Source organism: Felis catus, chromosome A1 (genome assembly GCF_018350175.1).
Source record: "Felis catus isolate Fca126 chromosome A1, F.catus_Fca126_mat1.0, whole genome shotgun sequence".
Lineage (NCBI taxonomy): Eukaryota > Metazoa > Chordata > Mammalia > Carnivora > Felidae > Felis > Felis catus.
This window is the reverse complement of record NC_058368.1, coordinates 221,417,582-221,445,292: the sequence shown is the minus strand read 5'-3', so window position 1 is coordinate 221,445,292 and position 27,711 is coordinate 221,417,582. Positions and strand designations below refer to the sequence as shown.

The 27,711-nt window shown below is 36.6% G+C and overlaps 1 protein-coding gene across 3 annotated transcripts in view; it reads right to left on the bottom strand.

The window, feature by feature from the left end:
* The window catches only part of CDH12 (cadherin 12), a 1,052,064-nt gene that overhangs the window by 381,460 nt on the left and 642,893 nt on the right, over window positions 1-27,711 (bottom strand). The window contains exon 3 of one of the 3 annotated variants that reach the window (XM_019812450.3): window positions 11,680-11,826. The exons of 1 other annotated variant lie outside the window; for it this stretch is intronic. The gene's annotated coding sequence lies outside the window, so the exon portion shown is untranslated. Of the gene's footprint in view, window positions 1-11,679; window positions 11,989-27,711 lie in introns of those variants that run through there. One more of the 3 variants, XM_006928094.4, reaches the window with a different exon arrangement.

Sequence of the window (27,711 nt, the reverse complement as noted above, 5' to 3'; positions counted from 1 at the left end):
CATTACCCAACAAGCTTCACTTCTTTGAAGGGATTCGTGTAACACTCACATCACTTTTCCTAAGAGTTTTTGTGTTAACTTTGCATTCATTGCCACTTAACTGTGATGGGTTCTTCTCCTCATGTCTGCTGATCAGAGCATAACTGGGTCTGTTTTTTGGTTTTGTTTTTGTTTATTTCCTTAAAATGTCTTAAAAAGAAATTGGCTTAGCATCTGGTAAGGAAAAAAAAATCCCAATGTCTAATTATACTTCTGAGTAAATTACAGAATTGTGGGATATGAAACCTGTTTACTCTTTTTTGTTTCTGACAGGAGATATTTCTCTATTAATATTATGTTCCTCTTTAGACACTAGTCCCAACATTTATCTTGGTATTGTATTTTTCTTTGCCTTTCAGATGTTTGCCTTTGGGGGCACTGATAAAAAAACAGCCACATTATATTTGGTGAATCTGCATTAAAAATCACTTCTTTTCCTCACAAGCTATTTAAAATGTCATTTGTGCCTCATTGAGGCTTTTAGAAAAATCCAGAAATCTAGACCCAGGTGACCCACACTGTTTCTGCAAGGATTCTGACTTCTTTTTGAGGATTATGGTTCCAAGGAAGATTGCTTCTAAGTATCTGTGAAAGAAATATTTTCCAGAATTAACGCTGTTGTTTACTCTATATTGATTTTTAGGGTATTTCACTTCACCTCATCTAAAGGACAAACGATAAAGTATAGTTTAATTATGGTAGTATTAAATATCCTGGTGTAACCGTTCCTTAACTGTGAGAGACCAAAGAATATCTATTCAGGATATGCTTTTTGACTACTGATTCTCCAGGATAGGCCATTTCTATTGTTTGCTCTACCAATTATTTTCCTCTAAAGATCAAAAGCCCTAATAATAAGAGTTAGTGTCATTTCCCTGCACTAAATATCACCTAGCTATGAAATAAAAAGCTATAAGAGTGGTACTTTTAAAGAGAATGGACTTTTGAGCTAAAATATGCATGCTCATTGATCACAAATGGATGAGAAATGTCACCCAGTTATTACACAGAAAGGTGCTGATTGAATATAGGTGACCTTTACCAAACGTGTATGAACAGCTTTTGCTGTTCATTAACGGATAAGATATCTACATAGTCCATGAGGTGGATAAAATGTATGAAATACATTAGACAAATTTCAGTGGTTGCAGGCATGACAAATTTTTGAATTAACCTAATTGTTACCATATTTTTGTGTTTTTTGACATTTTGTAAAGGTGACACAGAGGAGCACAGTTCTATTCAGAATGGCAGGAATTTAACCGCCCAAGTGGAAGAGAGAAGCTTATGAATAGATGACTGCTTTTGAATTCAGAGAAGTACATTATCTGTCTTTTTCCGCAAATGATTTGTGTACGTCAGTGCCTGTCACCAGGAAAACACAGTAGTGAATGAAACAGGCACAGAGCCTGCCATCAGACAGTTTGGAATTTAGCATTATTATATGACGTAATGAGTTCTGTGATTGGAGTGTAAGAGGCTTACGGTGTGTTATGGAAATTGATAGGAGGGGCATTTTAACTAGACCCGTAGGGGTCAAACTACTTGGGTAAAGTGACATCTTCTGTTCTAAGGGTCAAGAGATTTAGCCAGGAAAAAAGTCAACTTAATGTGACAGGCAGAAAACTTGAAATCTCACAAAGGATGCCTGACAAATCGACTGGTAGGTGAGGCAAGACTAGAGAGGACAGAACATCCAGACTTTGCATACAGACAGATGCCTCAGGGAGGTCTGAATTATATCCTAAAAGAGATGGGGTATTCCAAGGGAAACCTTTAACACAGGAATAGTAAGATCAGGTTTGTATTTAGAGAGGTCAATATTCTGGCAGTAAGGGGCACTATTTTATGACAAGAAAGTATAACACAGAGACTACAAACAAGTAACAGATGAAGGTGGTATGAACCTTGGAGACGTAAAGATGAAAATCCACGTGAGTGAGATTTAGACGGAGGAACTGAAAGGACTAGATATTGATTGGATATGTAGGGTACAAGAAGTGGAAAGGCAAAGATAAGAGCTGGCTTTCTAAGCTGACTCATTTGGATAGGTTACAGTATCATTTACTGAGATTGTGTAGAGAGATTACATAGAAAGATTTGGGGGTTAAGATGGGAAGACGTTTGACCCCTCTCTCCCTTCTTCCATTTCTTCCTTCCTTCTTTATTTCCTTCCTATAACACATAGATACTAATTATATCATAGCCAGTAATCTAGGTATTGAGGCTTCAGCAGGGAACAAAATAAGTTTTTTATCTTCACCGAGCTTACAGTCCCATTGAAGAACCCATCATCAGGCATAAGTGTTAAATATCAGATGAACAGTAAGGAGAAACAAAGGGAAGGACTGCTATTTTGGCTGGAATGGTAAGAGAAAACTTCTGTGAGTAAATGATATCTCCTATTCAATTTCAGCTACAATCAACAACAAATTATTTCACAAAAGAAGTAGACCTTCTGCCAGAGTAACACCTAGTATCCTACTTCTGGAATGAAAAGGTCAGAATGTTATTCCCCTAAGAATGTGAGTGACATTAAGTTTGAATAGTCCATTTTTAGTTTGGTTATCCAGCAAGGGTAGATGTAAGAACGTGGCCTTTTCTGTTAGGTTACAGCTGGAGGAAGGAGAACGTGAACATTTTTCCACGTCAATACTAGCAGGTATGGCCATCCACAGTCTGCCATTTTTAATTAACTCTGAAACTGAAATAAATGTGCCATCTAATCATGTAATAGAGTCCCTGAAAGTCAAATATGGATATATAGTTGGCCAAACTTATCCTCATTCAACCCCTTATTTGGTTTTAACCTCTGAACTTTCACATATCCTTGGCCCAACATTTTAAGAGTGTCTTACTCTCTCTCCCTTGAGTTCCACAAAAAATGAATTTTCTCCTTTGGTATATTTTTATTTTGTTTTTTCATTTTCATGTTTCCATAATACATAATATATATGTATAAATATTATATATGTGCATACATATATATTTCAAATTGAAGTAGTGAAAATAAAGTGCAAGATTCAGAATAGAGCACCAACATATCTGTCTCTCCCTTTCTCAAATCATTTAATGGGATCCCACTCTTTCTGGGTTGAAGGTTAAACTCCTTACATAGGCAAATATGAAGTTGCTTCTTCTTACACATACATTACTACATCGTCCTGTTAAACCAATGGTCCTGTTAAACCAATGGTCCTGTTAAAACTAATATGGTCATGGAAGATGGTAGGAATTCTCTTACATTTCTGTGCCTTTGCACATAGTATGACTTCTGTTAGGAACTTACAACCCCACCTCTTCTGTCTAACTACAAATTATTCTTCAAATTCGAGCTCAGATAGCTTCTTGGAAGTATCCCATGATCCCTCAAAGTTAAGTCAGAAGATACTCTGTACATTAATAACACCCTGTACCTATTGTCCGTGATAGAACGCCAGACAGTATTGTAACTGCCTTTTCTCTTGTCTGGCTCCCCCATCCCACCAACAACAGGCAGAATACATCATGAATAAGAACTAGGGCTCATTGTCATATGTCCTTAGCATCTAGCGGAGTGCCTGACACTTAGGAGGTACACGATAGTGACTGAGTAAATTAAGTGGATGAATGTAAGCCTTTTAAGAAATGTGCTTGAAACTTACACAGTCCTTAAGGAAAAGCACCACTATGGTTACTTAGGTACTTGCCTCAATTCTGACACATAGACCATGCAATTTACTGATTCAATTGGAACATCCATGCATTCTTTTGTTCACTAGGTATTTTCTGGAATCTGCTCTATACTGGGCACCATTCTAGGCATCAGGTTGCAGTTATGAATAAAAGAAACAAAAACCCTGCTTCATGGACATCACATTCTGATGTTTAATGTGAGTGGGGAGACAGATAATAAAAAAAACAAGGTAACAAGTGTATGTTTAATGTAATAGTAAACATTCTAGAAGAAAAAATATAGAAGAGTAATAGGGAATTCAATCGGCAAGTTTGGATAATAAAAATTATATTACAATATAAATTATACAAAATTTGTGTCTATATTAATGAAATCTAGTATTTCCCTTAGGGTTTTATTGGTTTTAGCAATAAAAAGGAAATGTGGCAGTTGGAAATAGAAAAAAAAAGGTTAAATAGAGGAGAGAACTGAAATCAATATCCTTGCCATTTATTTTGGGGAGAGAAGAAGAAAGTTGAACTGACAAATAATGAAGTCTCAGGACTGCATTCCTAGGAATGGAGGGAACTGAAATGTGAGAAGTCAGCATTTTCTGCTAAGTTTTGAACTTTGGTATGGACTTAGCCTAGGTGGTGCTATGGCCAGAAATTTCTACACATTGGGAAGTAGGTTGGAAAAGCAACACTTGTCCTTAAAGATCACCTTAACTGCAAATAAATATTAGCAATGCTTACCTAAATATGTTGCTTTCTAAAGCACTCAATTATTCTATTTCCAGAATGGGTAAGTGGGAGTCCACAACAGATTGTTAAAAAAAAAAAAAAAAAAAAGTTTTCTCAAGTTTGACCTAGCTCAGGACTTCCTATCACCATTCTTTGATGGAGAGTTTCTTGAGAAGTTTTATTGACTGGACACAGGTGAGCTGGGCTACAAGTCACGTCCTTGAAAATTTACCCACCTGTGGCAACCATAGGGCAGAGGGAGGCCAGAATGAGCGCAGCATTTCTCACTGAGCGACAGCCCTGTCGTCTCTGTGAGGTTGTGAGAAACGCATACTCTCAGGCAGCACTCCAGAACCGCTTGACCAAGAGCCCCAGATAATCTGCATGCCCACTCATGTTTGGAGTCGCTGGTCTACAGCTGCAATCCTCAACCTTGTCTGTATATTAGAATTACCCGGGAAATTGTTTCAATCACAGTAATTAGGTCACATGCCTATATATTCTGAATTTACCAGAATAACCTTCATATGTCTCAAAACTGTGGTTCCTGGGTTCTTTGTCAGAACTACTAAATCAATACTCCAGGTATGGGACCCAGGAATCTGCTGTTTTAAGATGCATAGTCACTGATTCCTCTATATATCAAATTGTAAGAATGGGGGGCTTGGGGGTACCCAGGTGAGTCAGTTGGTTAAGCATCTGACTCTTGATATTAGCTCAGGTCGGAATTTCGTGGTGGCAGGATTGAGCCGCATGTGGGACTCTGTGCTAAACATGGTGACTGCTTGGAATTCTCTCTCTCCCTCTTTCTTTCTGCCCCTCCCCCACTCACATGCACTCTTGTGTGCACATGCTGGCTCGCTCACTCTCTCTCTTTCTCAAAATAAAGAAACATTAAAAAAATGAATGTGTGGCATGGAGGATGAAAAACAATTAATTCTTTTGCAAAAATACAGATTTGCTATGCTTATTACTTGAATCAATTTAATCAATATGCAAAATTTGGAATATTTTTGCATATATATGCAAAATTTTCAACATTTATAATTAGAAGATTGAAATTGCATAAAACAGTATGGGTGAATTAGTGGATAGGAGGAAATGATAAGCTTGAATCTATCTGGAAAAAGACATTTAGATAATTATCTTCAAAACATTTTAAAAATAGGGGCGCCTGGGTGGCGCAGTCGATTAAGCGTCCGACTTCAGCCAGGTCACGATCTCGCGGTCCGTGAGTTCGAGCCCCGCGTCTGGCTCTGGGCTGATGGCTCGGAGCCTGGAGCCTGTTTCCGATTCTGTGTCTCCCTCTCTCTCTCTGCCCCTCCCCCATTCATGCTCTGTCTCTCTGTCCCAAAAATAAATAAACGTTGAAAAAAAAATTAAAAAAAACATTTTAAAAATATTTCACCAAATATTTATTATGCTCATAATAATACAAAAAAAGACATGCAACATGGATTAGTTTCTTTTTTAAGCAAGGAGTCAGCAAACTTCTGCAAAAGACAAAACAGCAAAAATCTTCAGCTTTGCAGCCTCTACAATATCTTTATGTTCAACTATTCAGCTCTGGTTTTGTGCATGCAAACAACCACTGACGGAAAATAGAAGGGTTTCTATAAACTGTCTACTGAATTACTTTCTTTCAAGAAACATCCACTCATCTGTCTAAATCCAATAGAAAAAAATTGCATGTTCCTAAAATGCAAATACTGATATAAACATAGTGTCAGGAAGTGGTTTCAGGAGCTTCTGGTAAGGTCCCAGTGTGCATTCCTGCTAAAGAGAGATACTATCCCTCATTTTCTCTACGTGACAGATAAAGTGAGGGACTCATAACAAGGTTTCTCATTTATAATAACTATCATCTCCTGATGACCTGAGCAATTATATCAATTATCTCCTTTATTTCACACAACAGTGCTATGGATCAGTACTATCATTATGTTTTTTTTTTCTTTTTCTTTCTTCTTTTTTTTAATGTTTATGTGTTTTTGAGAGACACAGAGGCACAGAGCATGAGCAGGGGAAGGAAAGAGAGAGAGAGGAAGACACAGAATCTGAAGCAAGCTCCAGGTTCTGAGCTGTCAGCACAGAGCCCGATGCAGGATTCGAGGCCATGAACCACAAGATCATGACCTGAGCCCAGGTCGGATGCTTAACCTACTGAGCCACCCAGGCGCCCCATGGAACAGTACTACCATTAGATCCATTTTAAAAATCACCAAAAAAAACCCACAAAGTTTAGATACTTTAACTTATGTGCCTGAAGTCATAGAGCTAGAAATTACCCTTAGTGGTCATTTGAACCTTGGTAGTACTTGTACATCATTATAGCCACTACACATTTCTGTCTTATCCATTTTCTAATGAGACCATGAATACTTACGATGCTGGGCTGGTTATAACCTTTTAGTTTGCAAAAAAACAAAGATTTACTCAGCTTAAATTAGTAAATGGGACTGCAACCATAGAGAAAAATGTTGAAAACAGAAGTCTCACCACTGCACAGGGTGCCTGAAATATTACCCAGGATAACACAGCTTTGTTACCCCTCCACAAGAAAGCTCTCCTTTCTTGTGCTTAGCCATTATGGTGACTCAGAAAATGTGTCTCACCTGACATAAAGGAATAAACCTCTTCTTTCTTTTCTACCAACCTCATGACCTCAGCTTATTCATGATTTCTGCAGACTACCATCTGTGTTTTTCAACTTCTGCTCCTGCCCACCAACTGCTGTTATCCACATTTATTTCAGATTTTAAAAGTCACCAAGTCAGGTATTTATTACCTAATAGAGAACATCCTACACTGGTCTGGTTCTTTTGTCATCCACCTGGTATCCATTGGCCATCTCAGAGATGTTTGTTTTACATCTCTGGTCGAATCTACTGTGACCAGTGGGTCTTAGACACATAGTCATATTTTTTGGATGAGGATACCTGTGCATTGTGGACATAACAAACTCCTATGCAATACTGCTTTTAACAGATCATGGTCATTCTTTTGGAATAGTAATAAAGGGGGTTATCTATCTATCTCCACACACACACACACACACACACACACACACACACGTGTATATATGTGTGTGTGTGTGTGTGTATGTATATATATATATATATATATATATATATATATATATATACATATATATATATGCATATATATATATATATATATATATATATAATTTGTTTTCCTGTTATTGTTATATGCACCTAGGATAAGCCAATCCCTTTCTAAAAAAACTAGAGAATGGAAAGTAAGCTGGCTGGTAGTTGGAGATAGATAGATAGATAGATCATATTTCTAAAAATTATTGAATCCAATATTCACAATATCTGTTATAATGTTATTTTTTAAATGTTTGGGAGTATGTTGGAGCATAATAAATGGTATTTTGTAACTATGCAACCTAACTTCCAGTTACATCTCAGTACATCCTTGGATATGATAGCTAATCATTATTGATTTTCCAGGTCAGTCCTAATTTTGTGACATCTCTTCTCTTTTGTCATAGACTGAACAAAATTTTGGTTTGGATAATGTCACAAATCAACATAATTAGCTATAGTAAATCTCTGCATATACATGGGAAGGTTTATATAAAGTCAGTAGAACAAATAGATTTCTTTACACTTAAATATTAATTTTTCAGTCACTTTCCAACATTCAATTCCAACCATTAGTTTATCTTTTCTTTCTTTTTTTTAATTGTTTAAAAATGTTTTATTTAGTTTTGAGAGATAGACAGAGTGCAAGCAGGGGAGGAACAGAGAGAGAGGGGGACACAGAATCTGAAGCAGGCTTCAGGCTCTAAGCTGTCAGTACAGAGCCCGATGCGGGGCTCACATCCACGAACCATGAGACCATGACCTGAGCTGAAGTCGGATGCTCAACTGAATGAGCCAGCCAGGCGCCCCAGTTTATCCTGTCTACTATTGTGAGTGTCTTTTGCCATGAACATGAATTCTTCTTAACTTTTCTTTTAATCTCGTTTCACAGAAGTGGCATTGAATTTATATCACTACGTTATAATTTGATTTTATCCTGAGAGTATGTCCACTGCTCCCGATACTAAATTTCAGTTCCAATTATCCACATGGTAGAGAACTTTATCTGTTAGTGGTAATCAGTATCAGCTTGATGCAAAGACTCCTATACTGACTTCTTTCAGAACCAAAAAGAACAAAGTACATGCTTATTTCAAAAACTGGTGGTTATGGAATTTACAAAGTCATTTTCTTTGAGTAAGTCAAGAGTTAAACTATTTTGAAGGTAATATAATTAAGCTGTACTCTCTTATAAATTATCTTAAAATATTCATGAGTGCCACATCAAACACTGGAAAAGGTCACAACATACTAGGTGATATAAAAGTACAGCATAAATATTAGGAGCTTTAAACGCAGGCCGATCTGAGTGTGAATCAAAGGTCCGCTGACTATGGTATGTCCTTCCCTCGGTTACCTGTCCTCTCCCAGCCTGCATCTCCTCATTGGAGATAACCTTGATGTTATCAATTTTACTTGATGATTATGAAACTATATATGCAAAGTTTATAACCCAGCTGTTTGTCATTTAGAAAACTTGTTAGACACTGCTTGTCCCTATTACCTTTTATTGAAAATGTCACAAAGAGAAAAGCAGGTTATAAATCATAAGGAAAGTTTTAACAGACTTTTTGGTTTAAATTTTAAAACTGTCTACTCTAAGTGAGTTTATCCTATAAGATGTTTTTGGATCCCACAGAAGGAATAAATTACTGTCAAATGAATGAAAAATGGGATTCAATATAGAATGTAGAGGTAAGGGGGCACTTGGAGATAATATAATAAGTGAGGAAAAACAAAAAGAGAAATCTGATTGAAGAGTCAGGTGCTACCTAAAAGCAACAACTCCTAAAATTCAATTGTACCCAATATTTTCTCCATTTCCTTTTTAGCCTGCATAATGCAAATTAAGACAACATCTACAATCATGAAACCTCTTTAAAAACTTCAGGTATAACTTTTTAATTTTTATCTTTATTTATTTTGAGAGAGAGAATGAGCAGGGGAGGGGCAGAGAAAAAGAAAGACAGAGAGAGAGAGGGAGGGAGGGAGGGAGAGAGAGAGAGAGAGAGAGTATCCCAAGCAGGCTCCACACTGTGAGTGTGAAGGCTTGAACTCAGGAACCGTGAGATCATGACCTGAGCTGAAATAAAGAGTCGAACGCTTATCCGACGGAGCCACCCAGGTGTCCCTAGGTATAACTTTTTAAATAAGAACTATAATTGCCTTCATTTTTAGACTTATATATTTCATTTATACACTGACACATCTTTCAATAGTCATATACATCAACAAAGTACATCCAGTAAAAGTTCACTGGGTAGGATACCACCATCAATTTTGAACTCTGCACAAGGATAGTCGATAATACAGAGATAGTTTAAGCTTTGTAAAAGTTTGGTCATGGCAAATGTGGCCTTGTGTGGTTAATGTTGTCTCTTTCTATGTATCAATAGTACTAAAAAAATAAAAATTTAAAATTAAAAAAAAAGGAAGAAGAGTAAGATGAAGGCAAAACCCAGTAAGAGCTAACTGTTGTCAACACATTTCTCTCAGGTATCTTTGAATCAGTTGAGAAACCAACTCTCTGGAGAAAAGACACAGAAGTCTCAGTGTAACAGAGGCAGATGAATGTCTTCAGTCTTTGGCTAAAAACCATTCAGACAACCAGCAAACACATGTCAGCGCCTATGGGTATCCTGAAAATAGTTTATTCCTGTGAGAGAAGTAACAACATCAACATCAGCCTGAAAAGCTCTCTAGAGAATTTCAGAAGGATGGCCAATTAAGATAAAGAGTGTTTTGACATCTTAATAAAATGCTACATCTCAGGATAACCATAGGAGAAGGGTAGAATCACCATTTCATGAAATATGAGTGCTCATTCTAGAAAAGCAAGTTTAAGATACCATGTAAGTCTTTACATGAAAGCAGCTAGATATTTATTAGATAAATATTGTGTCTTAGCAGAATAGAGTGGTTATTGAAATTCAGTGTGTGTAAGTATGATGCTATGTACCTATACCTTAACTAATGTTTCCCTGTTTGAAAATCATTTTGAACTACTACACTATAAAAAGGTAAGTGGTTGCTATCATTCACTCACACCATGCTTAGGGTACTAATCAATCTATCATATCTAATTACAGTGATAGAATTACTGTAGTATTCTTGATTACATAGAAATTTACCATAATATGGGATAAAACCGTTAGATTATATGTGCAAAGTAATATAGAAAAAAGTTCACATAATTAAATCCAACTTTGAAAAAAAAAACTCTTCCATTCTCTCTGGATATTCTTAAACTTATGAGAAAAAATAGCTTTAGAAGAAATAACATGTACCAGTTTATCCTAATTGCGTAGATAATTGCCCTAAACTATGTACAAAGCAAGCTTAACCTCAATTCGCTTTAGTTTGATAACAAAGAGCAACCTCAAACATAAAAGCCAAGATTTCAATAAACACACGAATGTAATCTCTTATTGGAGCATTCTCCTTTCAAAAATAAGCATTTTAGAGAGAAGTTAATTTTTCTTGTCTTTCCTTTTATTAATCTATTTCAGAAAAGAAATCGTTCTCTTCTACAAGAACCATAAATCGTATCAGTGGTATATTAATTCTTTTTGGTTTGTTTTTCTTAACAGTTACATCAGAAACTTTATCATTTTATATTTTAATTCCTAAATGGACACTGTTAAAACATTCGGGGATTAAGCCCTTAAATCCTTTAACCCACAGGGAGCCCGGGAACATTGTTAAAGTAGAGAGCTGCACAAAATCTCAACTCTCATTTGCAAATTTTCTTTCCATCTAATTTAACTTTGAAGCGTTTCGACTCAGAGATTTCACCATATGACATCAACAAAACACTTCAATCAAAATCAAGTTACCTTAGCGCTGCACAGTTCTCCAGATTACTAAAAAGGTAAAATGAGAAATTCACTCTCTTTTCATATTTCCCTTTATTTTCTCTTGATGCAAGGCAAGCCTGTTCGTATTTCAAGAGAAATTGCTCTGGCATCTCATTATCCCCAAATGCCGGTTTTCATTCTAGGACACTTGCTTATAAACTAAGCCTTTTCCTGGCATAAACAGTCACTTGCTGCAGTGCAGAATATCAGTTTGGTCAGAACTTTCAATGCAGAAATTCAGGGCGATGCAGTCCAGCTCTCCCAGCACTTACCTTAATTGAAATATTCTCTGTGAAGGAGGTGAGAAATCAGTCAAATCAACCGTGAATGGGGTGGGGAGATGGAAGTTTTCGATCAACACCCTCCAAGTAGCTGCCTGCGGGGCGTCTTTTTCCTGTTTATGTAGAGCCCCTCACTGTCTGCGAGGACAAAAAGATAAGCTGAAATCCTCAGAGGTTCCAGTGAGTAAATGAGGACTAAGCGATGTTTCCTAACGGGAGATCCTCCGCGAGCATGCTGCGTTTGGTGGCTCCCTAACTGCTGTGATAGGCTCCTGTCAGGTCCCTGGAGCCCGGCGATAATCATTGACCTGATTAGCAGGGAACACTCCCTGTGCGCAGGCAACACACGCGGAGGGTTGGTGGGTCCCCTGGGAATCGGAAAAGGCACCAAGGCCACTTGGGAATCTTGTCTTTTCCAGCCTAATGGATGAACTACAGCTGGGAGTATAATGTGCAAGGAGATGAGCCACAGTGTTAAGCCATCGGAGGACTTTAAGAAATGTGCTTTCTCCTGCTGTTTTGCAAGGTGCATTCCTGTTAGAGATCAGGTACAGTGAAACAATTAATAGCCTGATAGAGCGGATTTGTAAGAAAAGCCTAAAGCTGAAAAATGTTTAAAGCGATGTGATAAAAGAGATAGCTGCATTTGTCTTTGCTCCGAGCCTGGTACATACTTCAACCTATGTCTACGTAAAATGAATTTAGAGGTTTATCGCAGCCCTCCAGAGTGCAACTCTCTGATTTATTAAAAGTATTCATACTAAATAAGCTGGTTTGGCAGTTTCTTACAGACACGAACACTCAAACCGAGGCATGGAGAATACAGCATCGCTTGTGTAGTTTTTCAAAGAGCATGTTAAGTTAGCAACAGACTTACAGAAATGTTTGCATTATACTATTAACCCGAGTAACGGGGGGAATAAGACATTGCACCCAACTGAATCATCTCTTCTATTATCAGTTGAAATATCGATTTCTAAAACAAAAACAGAGTATGAGAGGATCCAAAATGTCAAGCACTTTATTTTTTTCCAAAATGTCAACCATTTTAATATAGTCATGTGCCATTAACAACCTGCTGATATCTATCCACTGACCACCTGAGAAGCCCTTCAACATCTCTGACTTTAAAAGTTACCACTTCCCTGAAGAGATCTAATTTCTCAAAAAGGTCACATAACTAAATGCCAAAGCCCCAAATGGTTAATTTTTGACAGCTCTCACTTCTATAGGAGAAAATTATTCAAATAACATAAAAAGAACAGATGAAAAAAGTCATTTGCATGTCTTGAGGGTGAGAAAAATCTCATTGCCAGGGAGAAAACTGACAAATGTCCTCTCACAATGGTGCTGTGTGATATGTTCAGCATTTCTGCTTTTCCAAGGAGGTTTTCGCTTGGGACATATGGCATTCCCTTGATGTGTGTGTGTGTAAGACAGACAGGGTTGGGGGGAGGCTGCATTTGCATTGTAATATTTTAATATTAACATATATCTTGGAAAAAACCGCCAAGTTTCAATAAAGGGGTGCACAAAGCATGATAGAGAATGTGTTTGCCTTACATATTACCAAATAAATTTCAAAAAAGGATTTCATTAAAGGACAAGCTCTTTGATGACACTTATTGGACAAAATAAAACTTCAGCATAACTGAGTTGCTCTAATAGGACAGACACTTGAACTTAACACAGATGCACTGTGGAGAAGCCCCAGGACAAGGGCTGAGCCTGTGTCCCTCCGAGAGGAGGTCTCTTGCTCCCTCAGCTGGTGGAGGGGGAGAGATGAAGGGGAAAAAACTCAGTCGATACACTTCAGGAGAGGGAGAGTAACTTCTGCTGCTGCTAAGCAGGAAATCCATTATCCAATTATAGACTGGCATTAGAGTGTTCTAGTAGAAAAGAGGCTGCTTAAATCAAAATTGATGCACATAAATTGTAAATAAATAGTCAACAGGAAATACAACTGCAAATTCTTCTGTAAGGATCCTGATTAGTTGTTAACACAGCACTTGTAAATGAAAATCTGATGGATTCCATGGTTCTGATATTTGGTCGGCCATGCAGTTAAAGCCCTCTGTTCTTGTACTGGTCTAAGCCTCATTCTGAAGATCTTTAATAGTGACCTCTTTTTAAAGCTTTTTAATTAAGACGGTGCTTATTTTCTTAAATATGTGGTTTTTAATTTTTTTTTATTACATTTCTTTCTTTTTGAGAGGCAGAAAGCGAGCCGGGGAGGGGTAGAGAGAGAGAGAGGGAGACACAGAATCCGGAAGTAGGCTCCAGACTCTGAGCCGTCAGCACAGAGCCCGAAGTGGGGCTCAAACTCACGAACCAAGAGATCAAGACCTGAGCTGAAGTCAGACGCTCAACCGACTGAGCCACCCAGGTGCCCCAAGACAGTTCTTATTTTCTTGAACCCTATCCACCAGTAATTATTGTCCCTGCTAACTTCAAGTGCTATTTGAAAAACTACACAAGCAATGCTCTAACAAGTGTACATACAGTTAAGATAACTTTGTTCCATAGTAGAAAGTTTCTACCTGGAAACCCCAACGGCATATGACTGCACTGATGCTTCTTCTAAATGACACAGGCTCCAAGTATCTTTCACCTTAAACCTTAAACATTTTCTACAGACAATAGGAGTGATTCTGCAGTGTTCTTTTTTAACCTATGTTGAAAAAATGATTTCATGTGGAAGTCCACTTGTGAGTGACAAAGTAAAATGATACTATTATGTGGGGAGTATGGCAAAGATATGGTAGTGATAGTTATAGATACTACATATGAGACGCTTTCCACATGTCAGATATTTTGCATGGACTTTTACTATAGCTGCTGTCCATGGATCCTTAAAACAATCTCATTAAGCAGATATTATTATTATTACTTTTAAAATTTTCTGTTAAGTAAGCTAAGATTCTGAGAAACTAAAGATATTTATCAGTGCCTTCCAGCCAGCAGAGAGCAGATTCAGAATTAAATCGCAGGTCCTTTCACAGTAAAATCTTGATGTTTAGAAATGTCCAAACACTAAAACCAACAAAAAAATACTGGCTTCTAAAAGAATAAGAAACTTTTCTTGTTTTTGTGATTTGAAAAAATACATTTACATCTTTCAAAAATTAATCTTGTAAATTATGTTTGATAAAATATTATTTTGTAATATTTTAGCCACAGTAAATAGTTATGTATAACTTAGTTGAAAAAGAAATCCAACAACAAAATTTCTTTAACCTAAAGAATAAACAATCTAGAACTTCCAAATGATGTCATTTCATCAGCACAAATTGTTGCAACAACAACAAAAAATCTCTTTTGCAATTCATCCTCCCTCTTCCTCAGAAATAGTAATTATTGTTTTCTAAACTGGAAAATGACCCTATCTTAATGCATGGCTATCCCAAGAACACTTACTAAAAATATAGTAGGCCTAAATTTTGATGATTTCTGATATCTCAGTTCTCCAGCAGAAGTAATGCAACAGCAAAGTTCATAGGAATTGTGGAGTTGAAGAATTCATTTCTAGTGTGTTTATGCATTATCTAGAAGTTTCTTGAACCTCATTTGAATCCTACCATTTATTTCATATGGCCTGCTGAAATTCTCAGACACATTCATAATCTTACAGAAAAATTCTGTGACCACACTTTTTCAAGGCTTCTAATAAAAATTCTGTCTAAAAGAAAAGAATGATGATAACTCAAATTAATTCAGACCTTAAACTTTGCCAAGAAATTTCCCACCTATCATCTCATTTGATTTTTACAGGAATCTTTTGATATAACTTACGATAAGTATTTTATTCATATTTTAATGATGGGGAATTAGGAATAAAAAGAGCCAAGTAATTGTCCTTTGGTCTTTGGCACTTAGTGGAAAATCTGATGTCTTCCTTTCCCAGACAAGTCTTACTGGTCTGCACTGTGTCTAAGCAATATGCTTGTCAGCGTCACGTTGTAGTCAACACTCCAAATGGGTATCTAAATGGAAGCCAGTCTTTCTTCATTTACTTGGGTCTGTACTAACAAGCGAGGAATTGAGATTATCGTGTAATAAAGGAAAAACATACTCTAAGCTGATAGGAAGATTGTGATTGATACGCACAGAAATTTCTCTGCTTAGATTTCTCATAGGCATTCATGATCTTGATTATTATGATATTAAGACGATTGTGTTGATGTTTGTCTTATGATTCTTATATGAATCTCATCTTGCTTCTCTGTGGACTTCAGATTCAAATATTACCTCCCTGCATCATTTTTGTTTTGGTGACTTAATTATCAGGAGAAAGGAAATCCCAGAACTTTAGTGTTAATTGTTTTAAATTAAAAATAAACATATTGAGGCACCTGGGTGGCTCAGCTGGTTAAGCGTCCAACTTCAACTCAGGTCATGATCTCCTGGCTTGTGACTTCCAGCCCTGTGTCTGGCTCTGTGCTGACAGCTTGGAGCCTGGAGCCTGCTTTGGATTCTGTGTCTCCCTCTCTCTGCCTTCCCATGCTCAGTCTCTCTCTCTCTCTCTCTCTCTCTCTCTCTCTCTCTCTCTCTCAAAATAATAAACATTAAAAATAAAAATAATTAAAAAGAAATAAATAAATAGTAAATAAAACAAGCAAGGAACCTAGCAAAGTATTAACAAACTGACCTTTTGCCAGCAGCATTGAGTTAACTACTAACACTGGGCTGTTTGGTCAATACTAAGAGATTCTCCTATGTTATACCTATTTCGGCCTCGGTGTAAGGATAAGCGTGGAATGGCTGAATTTAACAGCCTTTAAGGTAAATTTTTCACATTTTTTGAGGCCTGCTTTATTCATACATGCCCATGAATTTGAAACACTATGAACTCCTGGAAATAAAGAAAAACTCAACTGGCTATCAGAAGCTTGGACTATGGTCAAAATTCCGGCACTATGAGCTTTGTAACCCGGAGCCATTTCAAAAACTTCCAGTTAAAATTTTATTGGAAAATGTGAGGAAATGAGCATATGTTATCTCTACGATTTCATTCAGCTATTAAATTATGTTATCTATTTGGCTAATAATTTGGAATATCTTTTCTACTTACTTCAGAAATAATCAAGCGGCCAAGAAGGAAAGGCTATAAGCAAATACACTCTTTCTCCCCTCTCCCACCCTGTCATATCCCTAACAATTTTATTCTATAAGTAACATTATGGCAAGAATATTTTGTTTTCATAGCTCAAGTCACTTAAGAATCAGCCAGGAGTCATTGATTTGATGTTGCACATGGAATACATGAAAAAAAATTGCTATTTTTTTTAAGTAAGTATAATCATTCCTTTGAAAGGACATTGTTGTCATATTACACCTAGAATGGATCCTTAGCCTTTTCTTGTATTATCCTGGTCATTTAAAAATGAACGGCAGTTTAATTAAGATTAAAATTAACTTAAATTAAGGAACATAATTTAAAAATGAACATACCACATCAATATGTTATATTTTTAAATACATATTAAGTTCATTTTTTAAAATGTTTCAATGTTTATTTATTTTGAGAGAGACAGAAAGTGAGCAGGGGAGAGGCAGAGAGAGAGCGAGACACAGAATCTGAAGCAGGCTCCAGACTCTGAGCTGTCAGCACAGAGCCTAACGCGGGGTTGGGACCCACGGACCATGAGATCATGACCTGAGAAGAAGGTGGACACTTAACCCACTAAGTCACCCAGGCACCCCAAATTCATTTTTTTTAATGTTCATTTATTCTTGAGAGAGAGAAAGAGAGAGAGTGTGTGCATGCATGCACAAGTGGGGGAGAGGCAGAGAGACAGGGAGCAGAGGATCTGAAGTGAAATCTGCACTGACAGCTGACAGCCTGATGTGGGGATGTGGGGCTTGAACTCACAAACTGTGAGATCATGACCTGAGCCAAAGTGGGACGCTTAACCCACTGAACCACCCAGGTGCCCCAATATATTTTGTATTCTTAAAACCACATTTGCACTTCAGTAGGAAGTTAATTTAAAATACAACAAAAAAACACATTACATAATTAAAAGAAAACAAGTGACTTTTGGTAGACACAATTGCTTGGTATTTTACCCCTTTCCTGTTAGCTCATATTGATTTTACTTTGCATCTTATAGATATGATTATAAAGTGCAAACAAAATGAAGTAAATATTATGTACAACCTTAAGATTACTAAATTCAATTCATATCAAATTCACTTAAAAACCACTGAAAATTAGTGATGTCTAGAATTATGTGTATAAATTTCTTTTTTTTTAAATTTTTTTAATGTTTTATTTATTTTTCAGAGAGAGAGAGAGAGAGAGAGAGAGAGAGAGACAGAGTATGAGCTGGGAAGGGGCAGAGAGAGAGAGGGAGACAGAATCCACAAAGCAAACTCCAGGCTCTGAGCTGTCAGCACAGAGCCCAATGTGGGGCTCGAACCCGTGAACCACGAGATCATGACCTGAGCCGAAGTCAGACGCCCAACTGACTGAGCCATCCAGGCACCCCTATGTGTATAAATTTCAAACCACACACATTTTTAGCAATGACCAAAAACAAGTTATTAAAGAATTGCACATAAAATACTACATAATGAACAGTATTCCTTAATAGAATAAAAGAAAGTTGTGTTTATGTCCTTATTGAGCAGATATTTTGACCCTCTGTGGAGAGCCAGAAAGGAGGGAAGGGAAGCCCAGTGATTGTAAATTTATGGAAGGTAGAAAGATCTGGAAGCAGTGGAGTGAAAAGTACTATCAAATGAATTTCTGTTCATTAAAAACTAAGACTGAAAAAGTCTTAATTTACATGGACCTCTTAATTCAAAACTATATATTTAATTGTTTAAAGTCATTTCTGCTACCATGCATCTGTTAGCATCGGTAAAATTAAAAAGAAAAAAAAACTAACAATACCAAGTATAGACAATGATTCAGAACACCTGTAACCCTCACACACTGCTTGAGGGACTATAAAACATACAACCACTTTCAGCAAACATTTTGGTCATTTCTTGAAAAGTTAAACATACACCTCTTATGTGACGCCACTATCTCATTCCAAGGTATTTATCCCAAAGAAGAGAAAGCATCTGTCCATTCAAAGACTGATATACAAATGATTGACTTTATTCCTAACAGCAAAAAATTGGAAACGATCCAAATGTACCAATAGATACATGCATACAGCGAAACACTACTCATCAGTTAAAAGGAAAAAAAAAAAAACTACTTCTATACTTGAAAACTGAACCACACGGTCTTTATGTTGACTGAAACGAGCCAGACACAAATAGTACATAAGGAACTACTATATAATTCCATTTATAAAAAAATTAAAGATATGGAAACCTAATCAAAATGCCAGAAGCCAGGAAAGTGATTGGTGGAGGATGGGGGTACAGCAAGGGGTCACAAAGAGATGGTGAAAATGTGCCATATCTTGATTACGGTGTCAGAGGTATACACATCTGATTTGCACTTTACAGGTGTGGAGCTTATTTCACAGGCTACACTCAGTAAAGTTGCAAAACTACACACCTTCCTCAATTTTTCTTCAATGAAACATTACTGTGATTAAACTGTTCATGCTGTATTACATCCAGAATAAGGTAACAACGCGCACGCCTTGAACTCTACTTCCTAGTTTCTACAGGAGCCATATTTGAGATGGAATAAAACCACCCACTTTATATTTCTAACAGTTTCTTAAGTTGTACACAGCATTCCTCATTCAATCAAAGTTTAAGACAACTTTAAACTTAATGTCCTGGTACCTATTCAGATAATAGTTCAGTAAAATTTTATATAGGCAAATAAAGTGCTATTCCATTTCAAACAATGGCTGCTGTGAAATGCTTAATTCCTTCTTGATACACGTATATCATTGTCCATTTATTTCTAACTTCTGTTTAATGTGTATTGAAATCTCACCATACCGTATCTTCAGCGTCTATGCCACAGCAGGTGACTCTATATTACAGAAAAATAATTGAGCTTTCTCAGGCTCTAACCGCATTTGACAGGCCTTAAGCTGAAAATACTTTATATAGCATCGTAAAGCTGATATTGGTACAGAGTGGCTTTACAGGATCTCCCTCTTGTTCTTATTTACTTATTTACTAAATTGAACTTTTTCTTTGGGTTTCATGGTGACTCCATTAACTTCTGAATACCGTTGTCTCCTTCCACCCGCAGTTACGCTGACGGTAATATCTAGTTTCCTCTCCTGTCAACTTGTTTTTTGTTTGTTTGTTTTTTTTTTTCACTCTCGGCAAAAGTCAACAATTTGCTGCCGCCACGTCATAAAGAACAAGAGACTTCTATCTGCCTTGCTACTCTGTTTTCCTTATTAAAATAATTTCAACTCTCCACAGGAATACAGGGTCTTAACATACCCTGGACTGAAATAACATTTGTACTCTCTTGTGTACATCAAATATATGGACTTAAGTTTTTGTAATAATGGTGCAGCGGTAAAAATTGTGGTGACAACAGCAGCAACTTGGGGGGCTCACTCTCCGGGATGAAAACAGCACAGCCACATGACAACAGCAAACGGTACTCACGGATGCTTGGGCTACTTGCTTAAATAACATTTGCCTTCATTTCCTCAGATAAAAAAGGAGGATAAAAAAAGTATGAAATGAGTTCATGGATATGAGGGAATCAGACTAAATGAGTTAGTAGATATGCAGTATCAAAAAGGTAACCTACAAAATAAGGTCCCAATAAAAATCAGCGACTGTTTTTACTCAAACAGGCAATATACACACTATGAAAACTGAAAAGAAAACTTTTTTCATTGCTTAATGATGATGTCCAATTGGATGTAGGCTAAATATGTCATACTTTTGCGTATATTGTGAACCCTAAGGAAAATTTTCCCATTAGAGATGTAAAATGAAATTATACCATGATATTTTTGGCAATTATGTTACAAAGCATAATAAAAACAATTCTTCTGGACACCTAACTGCTAATATCAAGGGAACAATTTTGACATTTGTAACAAAAGAGCAGGTATATATGTGTGTATACATAAATCAGATGACTTTAGAGATGTTTATTGAGAAAATATTGTGCATTATGTCATTGCTTATAATAATGAAAAACTGCAGATACTAATGTATTGATTAGATGTAAATAAGAAAGTCTGATAAATGAATGCATCATTAGTATACATATATCAATATGTTTTTTTAATTTTTTTAACGTTTATTTATTATTGAGAGACAGAGAGACACAGAGCATGAGCAGTGGAGGAGCAGAGAGAGAGAGAGAGAGAGAGAGAGAGAGACAGAATCCGAAGCAGGCTCCAGGCTCTGAGCTGTCAGCACAGAGCCTGACGCAGGGCTCGAACTCACGAATCGCGAGATCATGATCTGAGCCGAAGTCGGTCGCTTAACCAACTGAGCCACCCAGGTGCCCCAATCAATATGTTTTTAACGTGGGAAGGTTTTCAACTGGTTTTTAATAGCAAAAAAGCTGATTATCATACAACTTAAGCCTATTTATACATTGTTTAAAAGGTTTTATATGTTTTTATTTACTTCTGAGAAAGAGAGAGAGAGACAAAGTGTGAGTTGGGGAGGGCAGAGAAAGAGGGAGACACAGAATCCTAGCAGGCTTTAGGCTCTGAGAAGTCAGCACAGAGCCCAACACAGGGCTTGAAGTGATGAACTGTGAGATCTTGGCCTGAGCCTAACGCTTAACCCACTGAGCCATCCAGGCGTCCCAACCTATTTATACATTTTTAAAGGAAGGTTATGCATCATGAGAAACTCAAGATTTTTTCTTGATTGACATTGGAGTTTTGGTAGGCTAACTCACCATTTCTTGTTCCTAACAAGTGTAAGCTAGAGAAAAATGAAGAAAATGCATAATCTTCGATTTGTTTTACTTATCCCTCCCTCTTGCGATTTTTTCTCCTTTTTTTGTATACATCTATGCAAACAAAGGGAAGAAGGAGCTACAACTTACATTCTTGCATAAAGTTCAGGTTTAAATATATTAAGTTAAAGAGATACATGACTTCTTTCAGAGTGGATGCTGATTCTCTCATAGTTCAGTTTTCGATGACACCAGAAGTCGCATCAACTGAAAAACATCAGTACCAACTTCTTATGGTTGACAAGTGGTATTAGCTGTACTCTCATTTTCACTGTATCCTCTTCCATCAAGAATGGATAAAAATCAATAAACCTGATTCCAATCCCATAAACAGGTCAGCTACCATATAGGGGTGTGGCTTGTGGGATGAGACCGTAGCCAGAAAAAAAAGATATAATATTTTGGTATTGGGTAAAATCCCTCCCATGCTTTTGTGTAATCTGTTTTTCACTGTTGAATGAGCCCTGGAAGTATCATCGTGTGAATGGGTGAAATCTGAGATGCCTGGTGAGCACTGGAGAAGAAATAGACGAAGAGCCCATTTCCTTTGACCTAGTTTCTATTGTTTTCCAACTTTCTATTACAAAACTTCAGACAAATATAAAAAGTAAAGGACACAGTATCGATAGACACCTACGCTCGCATCATCCGGCTTCATCATTTGGCTGTGGCCAATCTTGTTTCCTCTATATTCTCTCACTCTGTTCTTGGACACAGTTGAAGCAAAACCTAGATGCAATGTTATCCTGTCTCTAAATACTTCAGTGTGCTGTGTAAAAGATAAGGGGTCCTTCCCCCCCGACCGCAACATATCCATTGTATCATTAATGCAGTGTTGTGGGTTTTTGTTTGTTTGTTTGTTTTTGTTTTTGTTTGATTTCTGGCGTTGGCTTTGGCTTTGGCTTTGGCTGTAAGTGACTAATGCTATTAGGCACACCATGACAATATAGTCTAGCTCACTATATTTCTGCATTTGGACTGCTGTTGTGTTGCCTGTAGTAGTAGAGTGTTGATGTTATTTTATCGCACCCTTCAAGAAGAGGTTAGCTGGCCAATAATATCTGAAATTTGATTCCAGAAGCTATTACCCTAATTTACCAACGTGTCCTACTGATGGTGGTTAAGAGTAACATCTGAAGGCATATTATTTATTATAAAGCTTAGAAATTGACATGTCACTCATTTGTCAAGGGAAGCTCCATAGTCCCCAGCTGCTTATCGAATAAAATGTAAATTTCTTGCCCATTATTAAAATTTCATCTTGATCTGCCTATACAGTAACTTCCAACCATTTCAAAAAGTCTCTTGAAGTGTTATCAGAATACAATTTCCTGATCTCTGCATTTTTATTCTTGGGGCTTACCTGATTTCTTTCCAAACTTCAACATATGTGTTTATGTAAAAGGACCTATAGTATTTGACAGCTCTCACAGTGTTTAATGTAAGTACCAGATATAGAGTAGACCCACAGTAAATTCTTGCTGAACACACGGTATAGTGCCCTATTGAACAAAATATCGGTTTCCTGTAACTGGCAGATGTTTACCAGCTCCATCATTTTACTATTCTGTTTAAAAGCAGCACAGAGAAATCTTTGGGGAATTAGACTTCCAGATGCTTCTGCCCTGCTTGGGTATATGAAAAGCTTTCACAATTCACCACACTAGAACTATCTCATTCAGGGCAGTTATCTCAAAGGGGTTACAAAGCAAGGTCCGTTTGCCATTATCACATAGTGTTATTTTTCTTATCTAAAGACCAAAAATTAGGGGCTTGATTTCTAATGGAGAAAACACTGGTTATTTTAAGGTACCTTTTTATACACGTCATCTTCCATAATGATAAAAGAACTTTGCAATTTCATTAAGTGTTGTTCAGTCTTACTCTGTATGTACTCTTCTCCACTTAAAAATGAGTCATTTTTAAATTCATAAAATTGTCATTTTAAGTCTGTTTTTTTTACTAATTTTAAACTCAGTGTTATGGATCTGAAAATATAAGAATTATATATTATTAATAAACATTTCTTGAGAAAATTAATATTTCACAATTTATATCTTCATTTATAATTAAAGCATGCAACTTATTATATTAACGACAGAGGACAAACATACTCACAACTAGTTGCAAGATGATGGATTGTGGTAAACTTAAGTTGCTACACTCTGCTTTTAGTGGCTTTAATTGAGAAAAAAATCACATAATTATAAAACTTACTCTAAAGCATGATGATTTAGCAATAATTTAAATGCATAAAATTATAATAAGAATGGGAGTAAGATTTTTATAAATAACTTGAAGTAATTCTACTTATTCCAGAATTATTATGACATAAGCTTTATGTTTTCTCTCCAACACTTAAAATTAATAGGAAGACTATTATCCTTGTTCTGGTGAACTTTGATTGCTTTCAAAGTTTGCAACTTGATGGGAGAATTCAGGCTTTTCTGAATTGAGTTTTGACATGTTCTTGAATGAACATCTTAGCTAAGGATCTCTATGGAAGAAGCCCTCTTAGGGCCAACTCCTCAATTCATTTTTCGAAAAGGCAGGGGAATACATGGGCTGGTCAAAGGTCATAATGTGTAAAAATTCTGATGTCTTAGGGGTAAATACTTTATGCTCAGTAGGTCTGAGGTTTGGTAGTGAGCATAAGAGACTCAGACGCAGAAGAACCCTGAAGCTCGTGGAAGTCGAGGGTGTCTTTAAATTGCCCTGAGACCTGACATAATCTCTTGACCATCACGGTATCAAAAAAGAAAATTTTAGTAGTCTAATACAAGTATTTCTGTTTGAGTTAGTACTGAAGGGCACCCTTATGAGGGATTTTTGCTGGTATGGTTTTCATACAAAGTAAACACAGGAGCACTCTTGTACCACTGTGTTTTGTGACCTGGTATACAACATAGAGACATCCACTAGAAGGATTTCATTTTTTTTTAATTTTTTTTTTTTAATGTTTAGTTATTTTTTTCTTTTTTTGAGACAGAGAGAGACAGAGCATGAGCGGGGAAGGGGCAGAGAGAGAGGGAGACACAGAGTCTGAAGCAGGCTCCAGGCTCTGAGCTGTCAGCACACAGCCCAACCTGGGGCTCAAACTCGTCAACCGCGAGATCATGACTTGAGCCAAAGTCGGACGCAGAAGGATTTCATTCTTAGGTTTTACATTACACCTCCTGAGTATTGCTGTTATGCAAGCAAGCAAGACTTATGACATTTGTGTAGGTAAAGGGGGTTCTTATAGTAGAAACTCTGCCCTAATCTATTTGGAATTCAGTGTTGGGGCTTTGCCCAGCTAAGCACTACATATAATGGTCCCTCAGTATTCCAGAACTACTGAGGAAGAGATTAAATCAGAGGAAAGGCAGACCTTCAAGGTAGTGTAGGAAGCCTATAAAAAACTGACATACCCATCAAAGTTACTTTGAGAGGCAACATCCTGCCAATAAAAGATACTCTGATGCCAAGCAAAATCAGGGGCAAGTGTTTTGCAAGCCATTGAATCACAAAGCATAAATCCCATAATAGGTACGTACATTCCAGAAGAAACCAATCATTATCAGGAAATTTGTCACTGCCAGTGGCCAATGGAGGCTTATTTCCAGGAGGGAAGCAGGTAAGAGCTAATTAGGGACACAGGTATACCAACAGCTACTTCTTAGCAGGACCTGAACTCTTGCCAAGAACAAGGTTATAGAAAGTTTTTGCTAGGTAGGGTACTTAGATTTAGTGTAACATTCCTCAAATCAACAATGTTACGATATAGCTTATTGGGGATTGCAATTCATCAGTTACTCCAGAGCCTTCTCTGAAAGTCAAGCTCTTTGTGTATTCTGATTCCATATAATATGTCCATTTTATAGTGTTATGTACTTTTCAAAGAGATGGGAGTAATATTATTTCCTTTGAGAATTACTGTATGTTTAAGGTGAGCAAATAATATTATTATGTTCATTTTGCAGATGAAGAAATCAAGGCTAACGTAAAGTAAGTGAATCCTGCTTGAGGTCACATGGATAATAATTAAAAAAAATAAGCTAGACATTTGCTGACGTTCCATTGTTCTATGTTCATTTGACACAGAGTCTGGCAAATTGGTATCTTAAAGGACTAGCTAGTAAATGTTTTAGAGTTTACAATAAAAAGGCAAAATTAAAGATATTTTTTATGTACTTAGGATATTTTAAAATGTAACCATTAAAACATACAAAATAACCACTAAAAATAAATATTTGGCTTAAATAGTTATTTGCAATACCAACTTAAACTAATAGTGATGTGTTGACTAGTGCTATATCATTATGGATCTCTTTTATTCAAGTTGTATTTTGATAGAAGAAACTTACACTAATCTTGATTTATACTGACCATGCTATGAAATAACAGTCATATCCACAACGTTATAAAATAATATAAATCATTTATATACTTTATATACACTAATATTTCAGTTAAAAACTCATCAAATCAATCCCTTGTAAAATAAAATTATCATGACTTTCAGTTAAATAGATTTATATTTACATTTTTTTTCTCCACAGGTAAAATTCATAGATTAAAATAAACACATAGTGTATCTCATAGCATTTCCAAAAGTAGAACAAAGATATTCAGGTATCTGATATCTCCATCATAAAAATATGGCTGTGCACTCTGTCCAGACAATGACTTTATGAGTTTAATTATGATTTGTTATGATAATTTAGAAAGGAATTCTAAGCTTATAAACATACACAAGCATAGCTCTTTATTATGTTTCCTCAGGAAAAATTTAACCTAAGAACGTAGGCTTTGGAAAAAGATTTTGATTTTTTTCCCTCAAATATAAGTAAATGGAAGATTTTTATTGAGTATAAAAACAAGAAAAATGTCTATATGCTCTTTAATGAAGAAATTGAAACCAATCATTTTGTCTTCCCAGTTTTCCAGGCCTTTATATTCTTTAAGAACAAATGATAAATTAAAGACAGTGACAGCAATGGTTGGTACTACAACTGAAATGCCAGTTAAAAATCACTATAAATGATTACAGCTTTGCTATGAGCTTTTAAGATTTTTTATCTTGAAACTTTTAAGACAGTGCCATTGTTTTTTAGAGAAGAGTTTACTGACTACACATTTTTGTAGACGAATGAATGACCTTTAATTTCTTCCCTTACTTGTACATGTAGAAATTACCCAGGGAAAAGAAAGTGCCAATTTGTCATTCTACAGTACGATATATAATTTTTTTTCAACGTTTATTTATTTTTGGGACAGAGAGAGACAGAGCATGAACGGGGGAGGGGCAGAGAGAGAGGGAGACACAGAATCGGAAACAGGCTCCAGGCTCCGAGCCATCAGCCCAGAGCCCGACGCGGGGCTCGAACTCACGGACCGCGAGATCGTGACCTGGCTGAAGTCGGACGCTTAACCGACTGCGCCACCCAGGCGCCCCATACAGTACGATATATAAATTGAAGTAATCTTAGGGAAGGCTTGGAATCTATGTTTACATGAAAAACAACAGATTTTCTTGGAGGACCAAGGTAACCACGGAAATCTGCCAAATTAACAAGCTTTGCCTTTCTGCATCGTACCATATTCAAGATTTTTCTTCTAAATATGGGCACACGTGGCACTGAGTACTAAGAATATGCAAGAGTGCGGTACTTTGTGTTTGACCTGAAATCATTTTTTTCTACCCTGACTGTGAATAGCTCTAGAACTCGAAGTGTGAGTTGACTCTGAACTTATCGTAATGGCAAAACAAAGTTATAAAATAGAGAGAGAGTGTTACTTTGTGCTATTGATATCTACCTATTTTGTTCACGAAAATAAAAATGTTAAGTGGATGGTTATTTCTAAAATACCATGATGGTTAGGTCATGTACAAGGCCACCAAGCACGTGCTCACGTACTTCTGCATGGATATATCTGACATTCGAATATGCACTTGAGGAAATCAATGTAAAAAAAAAAAAAAAAACAGTGCTGGATTCAGTAGGGTGTGGTGTAATGACACTTTGGAAAGAAATCCAACCACTTTGTCTAAAAGCAAAAACAAGAAGTAGTGATGATGTTTTTTTCTATGTCACCTTGGCTAGGTGACAGTCACCAGCTCTTCTCAAATCAAACACTAATCTAGGTGTGCTGGGAAGGTATTTTGG